This window comes from Lagopus muta, chromosome 7 (genome assembly GCF_023343835.1).
Source record: "Lagopus muta isolate bLagMut1 chromosome 7, bLagMut1 primary, whole genome shotgun sequence".
NCBI classification, from domain to species: domain Eukaryota; kingdom Metazoa; phylum Chordata; class Aves; order Galliformes; family Phasianidae; genus Lagopus; species Lagopus muta.
Genome location: NC_064439.1, coordinates 8,863,497 through 8,876,102, shown reverse-complemented (window position 1 = coordinate 8,876,102; position 12,606 = coordinate 8,863,497). Strand labels below are relative to the sequence as shown.

At 41.4% G+C, this 12,606-nt stretch overlaps 1 protein-coding gene across 1 annotated transcript in view; it reads right to left on the bottom strand.

Annotated features, from left to right (window-relative positions):
* DNAJB6 (DnaJ heat shock protein family (Hsp40) member B6) overlaps window positions 1-12,606 on the bottom strand; it is a 50,616-nt gene that overhangs the window by 15,775 nt on the left and 22,235 nt on the right. The window lies entirely within an intron of this gene.

Below are 12,606 nucleotides of genomic sequence, written 5' to 3'. Positions count from 1 at the left end.
CGATACAACTTAAAGCTCATTGGTTTCCAGCTCTTTTGTTCTCACAACAAACCTATCTCTAACCCATTTAACTAAAATAAATTCTCAAGGCATTGCGTCCTGTATCCTCTTAGTGGCCTTCACCCCAAGGAGCATCCCCAGAACAGTTCAGGGCAAGGCACAGATTGCAAATCAGACTGCTTTGTTATGCTACTTTTTCTTCCTGCTGATTATTTAAATCAGTTTTCAAAGGCTTAACGTACAGCAAATCCAGACTGCAGTGAAATGATACAAAAAGCAAAGCCACACAGTTAAAAGAAAAAAGAATCTTATGAGCGACTTCACAAAAATGTGATGAATGACTTCCACAGCTGTTTTGTCAACGCTTCCATAGTAATTTGGCAAAAGCACAAGACTGCCAAGTTTGTGTGCTGATCCAATGGCTATTAGTGCTGCTGAAGTCTTACAGACACAAGGCAGGCTCCCTGTTGGATGGTGCATTGCCCTTGCTCTGTGTATAAACTCTCATCTTTTCAGGTTAATCATAATGAGCCTTAAGTACGACGCCAAGGGTTTCACATACGATTATAAAAAAGAAGAGCTATGCACCCTCTTTGGTTACACCCCACAAGATGTAAGCCCTTTCTCATCCATTGTACACACAGGACATCCAGCTCCCAGTGCAGCGTCCCAATGTCTGCACAGCTGCCTGATTTCCAGAGCACACAAAGAATACCAGAACCTTTCAAAGGACCCTGAAAACACCACGCGCTCCCTGAGACAGAGATCTGCCAGTATATTATGAACCTTCACAGCAAAACCCAATGCCATTCTTTGACACCTTCCTGACAACAAAGAACACTTTGCAATTAGCAGGCATTCTTCTTCAATATTGACAAACAAAGATTCAATTTACAGGAAAAAATATCTTGGAAGTTGACTTTCAAAGCTAATTTTGATTAAATGTTTACCTACAAGTCAGCATCCAGGCCCCACAGGTGCCACCACTCCCAAGCTATACCACTTCTTGCTGTTCAGCATCTCCAGTTCTAAACAAACTAAATTGAGCTCTTCAGCCTACGCCTTCAAACCCACCCTAGCTCAGGAATACTACAAGGTATTTTTCAAACCTAAGGCCTATCCACAATTTATATTGATACAACTTATACACACTTATATATAAACACATATATACAAAGTTAAAGAAACTTGCGTACTGCTTGAACTGAAGTCCTGACAAACTAACCCATCAGTAGAAAGCAGAGAAATTAACATCTTCTCAGCTTAACAAACACCAAACCAGAAACACTACTGTGATGCAGCAACAGCAGTACTTACAATCATCCTTTGTGTCTGGAAACAGTACCATCAGTCACTGCATATGTTGCTTCTGAAGAGATCAGCTGGAAGAGAAGGCGTCCTACCAAGAGGACTTTGTGAAGCAGGAGGAACTCACTGATGTCAGCATCTGCTTGGTACGCTCAGCGCAGACACTGGGAAGGCCACCTGAGATGCAACAGGCACTGGAGCAACCCTGGCACAAAGCTGTCCACAGTCTGACACCATCCCAAAAGCTGTATCTCTGCCTTCTGTTTTTATTACACCTTTGGGATGCAGGGGGTGAAGCACAAAGCACAGCAGTAACACCTTCGGAGCACAATCTCTGGGACCAAGTGGCAAAAAGGGCAGAGCAGAACTGAAGAGCTGCCATAAAAGCTGAGCAATTGGAGAAGGCCAAGTTCCAGAGGGGAGCACGGGGTGTCCTAACGCCCACAAGCACTTAGTGCAGAGGCAGATGCACCCATGGAAGTGATGTACCCACAGTGGAGCTGCATGCCAGAAGAACAACTCACCACCTTCGGCTGATGGAACTAGCTCTGCTCAGCATCAACCGGCTCACCCCGCACCTCCCGTGGTTCTGCAAAGGCAACGAAAAGCCTCTCCAAATACTTAAGTGACTTCGTCAGCAGACCCACTCTACCAGTGGAATAAATATTTGAGAGAAAAAAATTGCTTCATCAGGATTGTTCCACTACAGGCATTTCTGTACAGTGAGCAGACCAAAGTGCAGGATCCAGCTAACCTAATTCCTTTCCCTCTTCAACGCCACTGAACTCAAAACCTTCCCAGAAACACTTGCCAAGTTTCGCTAAGCTTTAAGAAGCCAAACCTCATTTACACTACAGCATTTCTCCCCAACTCTGAAAAATCATTACCGTTCACTTTGCAGAGTTCAAAGCGTACTGCAGTGACCCTGTGGTACCAAAAGAAAACCTGAAACAGATGCACAACAAATGAAACAGATTTCCACACAATTTCATGCATGCAAATCAGCAACTGACACAAAAAGTCTCAGCACCTGTTGAGAAACAGCCTTATGAAGGGAAGCCTTCAAACACTGAATCTCCAGTGAGAAGTGATCAATAAACCCATGGTCATAACATAGAGACACTGGGACAGGTCTGATTACAGAGAAAATCCTGCAAAGACCTCAGTGTCCATCTACATTGCCATCTCCATTGAAATGTTTGTTTTAAAGGAATGTTTCTCAAATCTCATAAAACTGGAGAGGCTTTAACCTCTGTTAGTAATATACTGTCTAACTGACATTAAAGCTGCACTCTAAGTTGCTGACTTGGCTACATGCTACTTACAGGTCCATACTCAACACCTGAGACACCAATAATTTGGAGGATTTTAGCACCACACCCAGAAAACACAAGAGTTAGCTGTATCTGGGGCCAGCCAGATATGAATGAAAGGCAACTTTTTGTTAGAGAAGAAGCTGGGAGGTGAAATGCACACCCAACCCTACCTCTGCTTAAATAAAAAGGCTTTTGCTATTGGAAACTATTCTGCCCAGGGCAACAAGCACCTCCCCTGCACTCAGCTCTGTGACTATTCTACAAAAACAGTTACCAGGGATCTAGTCATCTTACATAAACATTGCAAGGAGCAAAGCACACACGTGATCTCAGAGTAGAGGAGAGGGAAGAGTGGAAACTACGGCAGAGCGCTCAAAGAATCTTTCGTTCTTGAGTTCCTTCACCCGGAATAGGACGGCTCAAACACCCAGGTTCTCTCTGAGAAATGGTTTATTTCTGTATTTAAGGAATGACTGTAAGAATTATCTGCTAGCTTCACTGCATGAGGAAGAATTTAAAATCATCTCCATCTACTGTTGTACGGCACGTAACTCTGTAGTGCAACCATTAATTGTGTGGTTAAAATTACTAAAGGCAAACACTGCTTGGGGTAGGATATGGGAGAATTACTCAAGTTTAAAACAGGATTCTCTTCCAGTTCTTCTGGGCTAATACTCTCAAAATGGATCAAAAAATAACTCCACACCAATGCTTTGGAACTATTATGGAAAGTCTCATCTAGTGGTTGGCAACCCTGCCCATGGCAGGGGGTTGGAGCTCAATGTTTGTTAAGGTCCTTTCCAATCCAAGCAGATTTATAGAATCATAGAATCACTAAGGTTGGAAAAGACCTAAAAGATCACCCAGTCCAACTGTTCACCTATTCCCAATAGCTCCTACTAAACCATGTCCCTCAACGCAACATCCAGTCTTTCCTTGAACACCCCCAGGGTCGGTGATTCCACCACCTCCCTGGGCAGTCCATTCCAGTGCCTGACCACCCTTTCTGAAAAGTAATACTTCCTCATGTCCAGCCTGAATCTCCCCTGCCGTAGCTTGAAACCATTCCCCCTGGTCCTATCACTAATGACACGAGAGAAGAGGCCGACCCCCAGCTCACTACAACCTCCCTTCAGGAAGTTATAGAGAGCAATAAGGTCTCCCCTGAGCTTCCTCTTCTCCAGGCTGAACATTCCCAGCTCCTTCAGCCTCTCCTCATAAGCCCTGTGTTCCAGACCCCTCACCAGCTTCGTTGCCCTCCTTTGAACACGTTCCAGGGCCTCAATATCTTTCTTGCAGTGAGGGGCCCAAAACTGGACACAGTACTCGAGGTGCGGCCTCACGAGTGCTGAATATAGGGGAACAATCACCTCTCTGCTCCTGCTTGCAACACTGTTTCTGATGCAAGCCAGGATGCCATTGGCCTTCTTGGCCACCTGGGCACACTGTCAGCTCAATGTTCAGCCGAGCATCAATCAATACCCCCAGGTCCATTTCCTCTACGCAGTCCTCCAGCCACACCGCCCCAAGCCTGTAGCGTCGCCTGGGGTTGTTGTGGCCGAAGTGCAGGACCCGGCATTTGGCCTTGTTGAAACTCATCCCATTGGCTCCAGCCCAGCTCTCCAGCCTGTCCAGATCCCTCTGTAGGGCCTCGCTACCCCCAGGCAGATCCACACTTCCAGCCAATTTGGTGTCATCTGCGAATTTACTGAGGGTGCACTCGATGCCCTCATCGAGGTCATCAATAAAGATATTGAAGAGGACAGGCCCCAGCACCGACCCCTGCGGAACACCACTCACGACTGGTCGCCAGCTGGATTTGACTCCATTCACCACCACTCTCTGTGCCCGGCCCTCCAGCCAGCTCCTTACCCAGCCAAATGATTATGATTAGATGTCCCTCCTTACAAAAGATAATGGAAGCGATATACCCTCCATTATTAGCTGGCATTGACATAACATCACACAAATCTAAGAACAGGTATCATGAAGTATATTTCTTTCTATCAAGCAGTGGAAAAGACAATAACCTAGTTTGTTGTTTTCAACCCCATTCCCTAGCTAGCTAAATTGTTCTGTTTTGTCTAAGAATACCTGAACACAACTGGAGGGAACTTGTGTCATACAAGAGGTTGCATTTCCTAACTTCAGAACAGGCTCTCCATGGAACGTAACTCAAAAACGTTGAAGTTCCTTGGAAAATATGGATAAGTTGGATGCAACCATTTCGCTTTAACAATTTACAGCCTGACACTTTCAAAAACAATAGTCTTGAAGTGGTTTTTCTGCTGACAAAGAGTCTGCAAATACAAGGTGTACACTGGCTACATAATTCAAGTGTAAAATGATTTCTGTGCAGCACTTCTCCTAAGCCAGGAAAGGGCAGAGCAGCATGGCACGTACACTTATTTGCTTTTCCATTAATGAATTTCCAGGTTACCACAGCTATGGCTATGTTGGTGAAGCTGCCCTGCGTTGGAGTCTGCTATTTAATCTGTAGGGAGGAAACAGAGTTTTTGTAATTTGTATAGAAAGAAAACTTCACAAAAGATATTTTAAGAGCTGAGTATTGAGATCTCAGAAACATGGTTAATTTGTCCTTAGAAGAACTATGATTTAGTTCTGGTAGTTCCACTGCTCTCCATGCAGGGCACCTTCCCAAGAAAGTTAGGAAGGACCTTGAAATAACAGAACTGTGCCATTAAGTTATACGATAAAACATTAAGTCTTATGATTTTGTTCCAAGATGTGTTTTATGGTTTTATGACCCAAATGCTGCTGAGTTAGAATTCCAGGAACTTGCCTATCCACAAGCTTCTCTTAGAAATAAATTTGAGTAAGGATGAATATTAACAAATGCAGCTTTGGGTATATTCAAAACCCAAATAATCATCTACAGACAGGTTTTTTTCATGCACAGAAGCCCTGTAGGAGATGCTTCTCTGGCAGTTCCCTGTAGAAGTATTTTTTCTGACATAATGTACTTTGAAGCATTCAGCACACTACCAAAATGTCTCCAACTAACAAAAAGCCACCCCCTTTCACTGCAGTAACTCCATATTCAGAACACGTATTGCTGTCCACTAAAGATTTAACACACACACAGAATAAAAACTTGAAATCGTTACAGCTTTGACTACATATTTTGAATGAACAGTCTGTTCTGACAAATTAATCTTTGTCATAACCTTACGTTAACAAGAAACCTCTTAGTCTTTACCTCAGGACCTGAAATGAGGATCTCTCAAGGTTTTGTTGGAAAGAAACAGGAGGCATACAATGGCTCACTGTAATTACAAATCAAGTTCTCTGGGACAGTCACTGAGATCCTTGGCCAGGCTTCCCATTTGTCACTAAACGCCCAATCTGTCCACTACAACAAAGCAACAACTTACCTTAACAGTTCAGAACACCTTTCTCACATAAATTCCGCTCATGGCATGTACACATCCCTAACTGGATGCTCTAGAGCAACATTCATCACACAGTATCTGTGTCCTAGATGCACGTGTTGCCTCCTGTCTTCCCAAGCACACTGCTTCCTCCAGCCTTCCCAACAGCCCCAACCATCCCTTCAACTCCTTCATCACTAAGGCACCCACTGTCTCAAAATGAGAAAGATGTTATATGCGTGAATGTTAACCCAACAGGGAGGGAGGGAAAGAGACAATCTTAATTAGACTCCACGAAGAAAGGTCTGAAGGACATCTGTATCTTGCATCTTAAGCTGCACCTCAGGCTCCTGAGTTTTTGGTACTATATAGAAGCTGAACACTTGCTTCCCGCCAAAACATAATTTAAAGATGAACTTCAAGACAACATCAGCTAGAGAAACCACTTCTCATAGAACTTTCTTCAACAGTTCATCATTCATGTGTTTAAAAAATGCATGTTCTTATTTGAATTTGCCTAGCCTCAAACAAACATTTATGTTCTTCCAAACAAGGCACAATTTAATATGCACTTCTACCTTACCTGTATACATATTATTTTTAATTTCTTTTTTAAGAATCAAATTGGATTTGGCACATCATCCTCAGGCTGCAGAAGTACCTTCTGTTTCTGCCCTGGCAGGAGAAGCAGCCTCTGCATTAACACACAGCATCTGCCAGCACAGAGGTGTGAACACATGTGGGAAATGCCCACTTCTCGATCCACTGTGACAGCTTGTGATCAGGTTTTCCTGACAAGGTAAGGCAAAGGCCAAGTAAAGGAGAAAGTCTTTGGAATTTATGTCTATGGCCATAACAGGCTGAGTTGGTTTCTTACTTCTCCCTTACTGTTTTTTCACCCTGCAAGTTACACTGCGAAGCAGCATCATGAATATCAAGGATGTTTCTTTTTGTATAGCTGAACTATACAAGCCAGAAAAATGGAAGTTCAACTGGATTTATGCTGTGAAAGGAAGCATTTGATGACTGTTCTGTTTTCTCTTAGACCTTCCTGAGAGAAAAAACCTACCTCTTAGGCCTTGATCAGTAGCTAAGTTAAAGACTCAAGCCAAGAAGTGCATGAACATTACCCATGCTTGCCAGCAATATCCAAATGAGTCCAAAACAAACTGAATTTATAGCTCTCTACTGCTTCCCTAAACGTTCACTCACCTCCTGTTTGTACAGAAGAGTTTAAGAATCTCCCTTCTGTAGCAGGGGGTTGGAACCTGATGATCTTTAGGGTCCCTTCCAACTCAAGCCATTCTATGATTCTACTGACACTAAGCATATATGATGATAAGGATCTGATCATATTTCCCATAAGCAGTCACGAGAAATGTGTGTGCAGAGATTAACAGAATAATTCTGGGACGTGCCTGAGCAACTACCTGACAGAGCACTTCCAAAGAAATCAAAATACCAAAATGTAATCTGATGAGAGCTAGTATTATTAGAAGAAAAAATACTTGGTCCTATGAACAGCTAAGACAGTCTGGAGGAAAGGCTGAGCTTTCAAACAGAAGTCCAAAACAACTTTAAAATATTCCCAGCCTCGATCCCTGTGGAAGAAAAATGACAGAGGCCAAACGTGAAAGTGTTATGGAATAGGTACTTTCACATAAATAAGAAGCAATATCCTGTTGCTGAGCAAGACAAATATCACAACAGCAGGACAAATTCTGATTCAGTTTATGGTTTCATTTTTGTTCAGTTCCGAGTAAAGGGCAGCTTCCAACCACAGGCCCATGGAAACCGCCAGAGGTGGCTACAGTGACAGTTACATAAACCTGTGATAAATAAGCAAGTTAATCTTATCCCATGTATCAGTTACAATGATTAAACACTGCATGTATTTCTGGGGAGAAACTGAGAGGCCACTGATCTGCTCAGCTCCTCTACAGATGCGTTAAGGATTCTGCAGGCTTCGAATTTTTTTCTCCAGCTAACCTCCCCTCTGGGAGCAAATTTCAGTCAAGCTTGTGACTACAGCAAAGATAGAAGAATCCTATCCCAGAGCTGCTGCTTTGCATCTTTAGCTGCTTTGCTAACAGCTTCAGGCAACTAGGTTACAGACAGAACCAAAATAACTCTCTTCTGGCCAGCAGGAATGTGCGCTCCAAAACCTGAACTCTGCGCAGACACTCAGGCTCTACACTCCTTAACCCACACCATTAATCTGTTTAAATTGACCTACAGATAAGACATGACGCAGGTTTCATATTTCATGTTGAACAGTAAATAAGAAGAGGAGCTGAAGCCTTCTGAACACAACGTGCCATTTGTTATACCATGTAGAAGACCAGCATCCTTACTGCAGTCTTTACAAATCATTAATATCTGGTCTCTCTCAGAATTAACATGCAGTTCTGTTAAACAGTTCGGCTTTATTTCAAGTACTGGTAAGTCAACAACTACAGGCTTTTTCCTTTTTCTATGAAGTTGCATTTGAAGTTGGCTGCATTGAAAAGAACACAGGTCAGAGTGCTGTCAGCTGATTTGATATGAAGGATAAGCTATAGAGCAAACTGAAGTACTAGGAGCTGTTACCACCAGCCTCTAAAAATGTATTTCCCCAATTGTTAATTTAAGTAAAGCTCAAAGTTATGCATTTCTACTGATTTTAAATTGAATCCACAGTGCAACTTTTATTTTTTTGCCTGACAGTAACATCAGTAACAGTTTGTGTCACTAAAAGAGTAACTCTGCTTGGTTCCAACCCTAATGCAGCATAAGGGCCATTTAGGTATTTCGAATGGGAGATGAAAAGGTTTTTTGCTTTAATCACCTGAAGACAAGCAATAACTACAGGGAAACCCAAACTACATTTAGTACTACGTAAAGCAAATTTGAAGGCACAAGTCAGTCCCTAAGTAAACAAGACCAGAGGGAGCAAACAGTACTCTCAAAGTCTGGGTAGCACTGACTATCCAGTTACTGATGTCTGCATCGCAACTACACCGAAAGAACACAATGACTTACAGTAAGTCTAAGACATTCACAACACCAGGACCAAAGAAAGGTTTTCCAAAATCACCTCTGAAACACTTCCCAAGGAAGGCTAACAAGAATTCTAACACTAAGTTAAAGCACTATATTAATACAGCGTTCTTTAGAGAAGCTCTCTGGCTGTAAGCATTCACACAGCTCTAACGCACTCATTGTAAAATGCAACACTGACAGCTAGGCACCATCTTCTTACACTCACAAATTAAGGCAAAATGGGAAACAAGCTCATGTTTCAGACAGAACAGAAACAGATCCAGGAAGTTCAGGTTTCAAAAAACAATTCCCTTGTCATGGTCTAGAATACAGAAGCACACTGAAATGCAACACAGACACACTTCTGCTCACACCTACAGCTACCGCACTGAGGGAGGCAAGCGCATGGGACCAGTCAGACACAAATACTGACAGAGAAGCACATAATATACTTGGGCTTATTCAGAGTTTTTAAAGTCTTTCACAAGTCCTGCCCTCAGCATCTGAGACACAAGCCCTCAGTCGCGAGCTGATACAGTCTGACCTGCAAACGCCATGCGTGCTCACTCTGCAGAGCAGAGCTCTCCCACTAAGACCACAAAAATGCCTGTGATTCCCAAAGGATGAGGTCTTCTGAGAACTGAGAACTACAACAGCTGCAACAATTTTAAAATGTGAAGCATTCTAAGGCAAAAATCACAGCTTTTTCAACAAAGCAAAGTGGAAGGGCAGATGCCATGCAATGGGAAAAGCAAAGCACGTTGCACTGAAGTTACCACCATGCACAACAGACCAAAAGGAGGCTGCACCAAGAAAAAGCATTACAAAGTTATTGCGTTCTACCAATGAACTTTGAAGCAGGGCATGAAAGAGTAAGTGACAAAGATTCCAAAGATTCAAGAACTCCATCTTAGCTTTTCCAAACCGCCAGAAGAGGTTTGATTTAAACTGGGTGGTGCCCCAAGGCATTCAAATCAATCCCTCCTGTATGAAGAAATGATACTTTTAATCATACAACACCCATTTTTGTCAGCTCTCTTCCCACTGCATATGTGATGTGTAGCATATGCTACAATTAGGAACTTCTGCTGTTATTTTTTGTGCTACCTGGGCCAAAATATATGTGTAAGGAGATCTGCTGCCCTGGATGAGCCATAGTGTGTCAGCTTTGAACATGCATGCTAAGTACACGTTAGTAAGAACTGATACAAAAGTTTTCAGAGCAATCTAATACATGTATTTTTCCAGAGAAAAGAAACTCATTTCAGCAGCAAAATGATAAAGTCTGAATATCTAATATGTAATAGGAAGGAAGAATGTAAGTTGGATCCACAGTAAGCATACGATGAGGATTCATTTTCGTATTAAAAATGAAGCTGAATGCTGTGGAGCTGTACTGTTTCAATGAATTCTACATACTGAAACAGATGCAGACCACTGCATTTTAGTCACACGTACAGTGTCAGTTTTTCAATCTGCCATTTACCCTTGAGTGAACGTTTTAAATCTCTCTAAGAACAAAGGCAAGCATGTGGGTACAGAACTGCCACTAGCAGCCATGCTACCACAATTGCCTCATTAACTTGAGCTGCTCTAAGTGTCAGCCTAAAAAAAACTGAGAGTAAAACAGAAGGTAAAGTTTGGCTGCTCAACATAAAAACTAATGGGCATCGACAGGAAGGAATTCAAACTCAACTCCAGAATGTCCTAATTTTATTTGAGTTGGTTAATCAATTTTGAAGCTTTTTTTTTTTAAACAGTTTACATAACTTAATGGAACATGTCCTATAAATGTAAATTAACATTTTTCAGAACTCAAGACAGCACAACAAAGTAAGATTTTGAAATAAATTACTTGTTTAGTAATCATGTGGATCAAGGGAAAACATACAAGAGGAAGGAAAAACAGCATCAATAAAACACTGTTTGTTAAGTTCCAGACTGAATTTGTGCTTCTATACACACAAAAAAACCCCCACAACACTGAAGTAACAAGAATTCTGCGAAGAACTTGAAAAAGGACGTAACATCTCTAGTCCCAAAATCAAAGTACACATTAATGTCCACTATCAGTTTGGTTCTCTGAACTTAACATGAGAAAGAGAAATTTAAGAGAGGCTCTGTTCTAAACGTGCATTACATTACAGCAGTTTTTTAGATAGGTGGTATTAGGTGGAAGTTGAACCAGCTGTTTTGCAGGACAAATATGAACAAATCTTTGTTGTATTTAATAATTGATGCATTTGTTAGTACAAAGTAGATGATGTTCAGTAAGAAGGCATTAAATGATCAGCTGAAAACACCATGCTATTTTCCTAAACATGAAGCCAGGCTACAGAACTTGGTGAAGGCCAGATGTTCAAAGCTTGTGCAAAGACAGAAGCTGCACACCCACGATTTAAGCATGCTGTTACCCAGAGCCTGGCAGGTGTTAACATATGCCAATATTTATTTGCATTCTTCCTTCACGTTATCAAGTCATCTTCCGCTGAACTTTGAAAATCTGGTCTTAGCTACAAACTGACATTTTACCTTACTCAATTAGTTAAAAAGAAAAAAAACATACATATATATAGAGAGAGAAGGGCACTCAACCATCATTCGTTTGGTTGATGATAAAATGTCAAAACTAAAGTGAGTTCTTCAATCTAGACATTTTCCTTTCATTTGTCCCTGACAGTTTTGCATAAATCTTCTCCAAATCAATGGTTTGTTCTCAAAATGTGCAAAACATTTTAGCATTCAGAAACCTTTTGGTTTTGTTTTTTTTTTTTAAAAAAAAGACTGATATTTTTGGACACTATACATTATTTTTTGAATTAGCCTCAGAACCTGAAGCCTTAGCAAACTTAGTTTTTAAATGGAGGGACACGCTTTTGGCCTAGAGGAGGGGAAAAAAAAAGCATTACAGCAAAAGATGGAGTTAAGAGAGTCGGCCTACGAATGCTTCTTAAAAACAAGTGCTTCAAATGCAGGTTTAGAAAAGAAATTAAATATGTTTGCAGTCACACTGAAGCAAACATCTGTGAAGAAAAAAAGGCCCTCATCCTTAAGATGGAAGAAAAAGGTGGTGGGGAAAAAGCACTGTTTTCCCAAGTTGCCCAAATCACACACAGACACAAGAAGGTTACAAATGCCATTCATGAAAGAATGCACCACAAACATCAGCATTTATTCATTTTGAATTTTTTTTTTTTTAGCAAATGACAAAAGACCCAGCTCACTGGCTTCACTTTTGTTAACCTTTTGCTTACATTACACATTTAAACATTAGTCAAAACTTACTAAGTTGTCTGCATTCATGCACAACTAGAAAACATCCTTAATTTATTTAAACCAGAAATGCATTACCAGAAATGTATTAACAGCGTTCGCTAGTAAACGTTAAAAAAAAAAAGTTGAAATTATTAAAAACCTTATCTGGAAATGTTAACTTCACAGCAGACTTAAACTACTATTGGCTCACATTTCAAACAAGTTGGAAAAAGCAAGATTCATGCTAGTGTTAGTATACATCTTGCCCTAGCACTACTGAAGGATCATGGTTCACCTTGGATCATATATGTTAA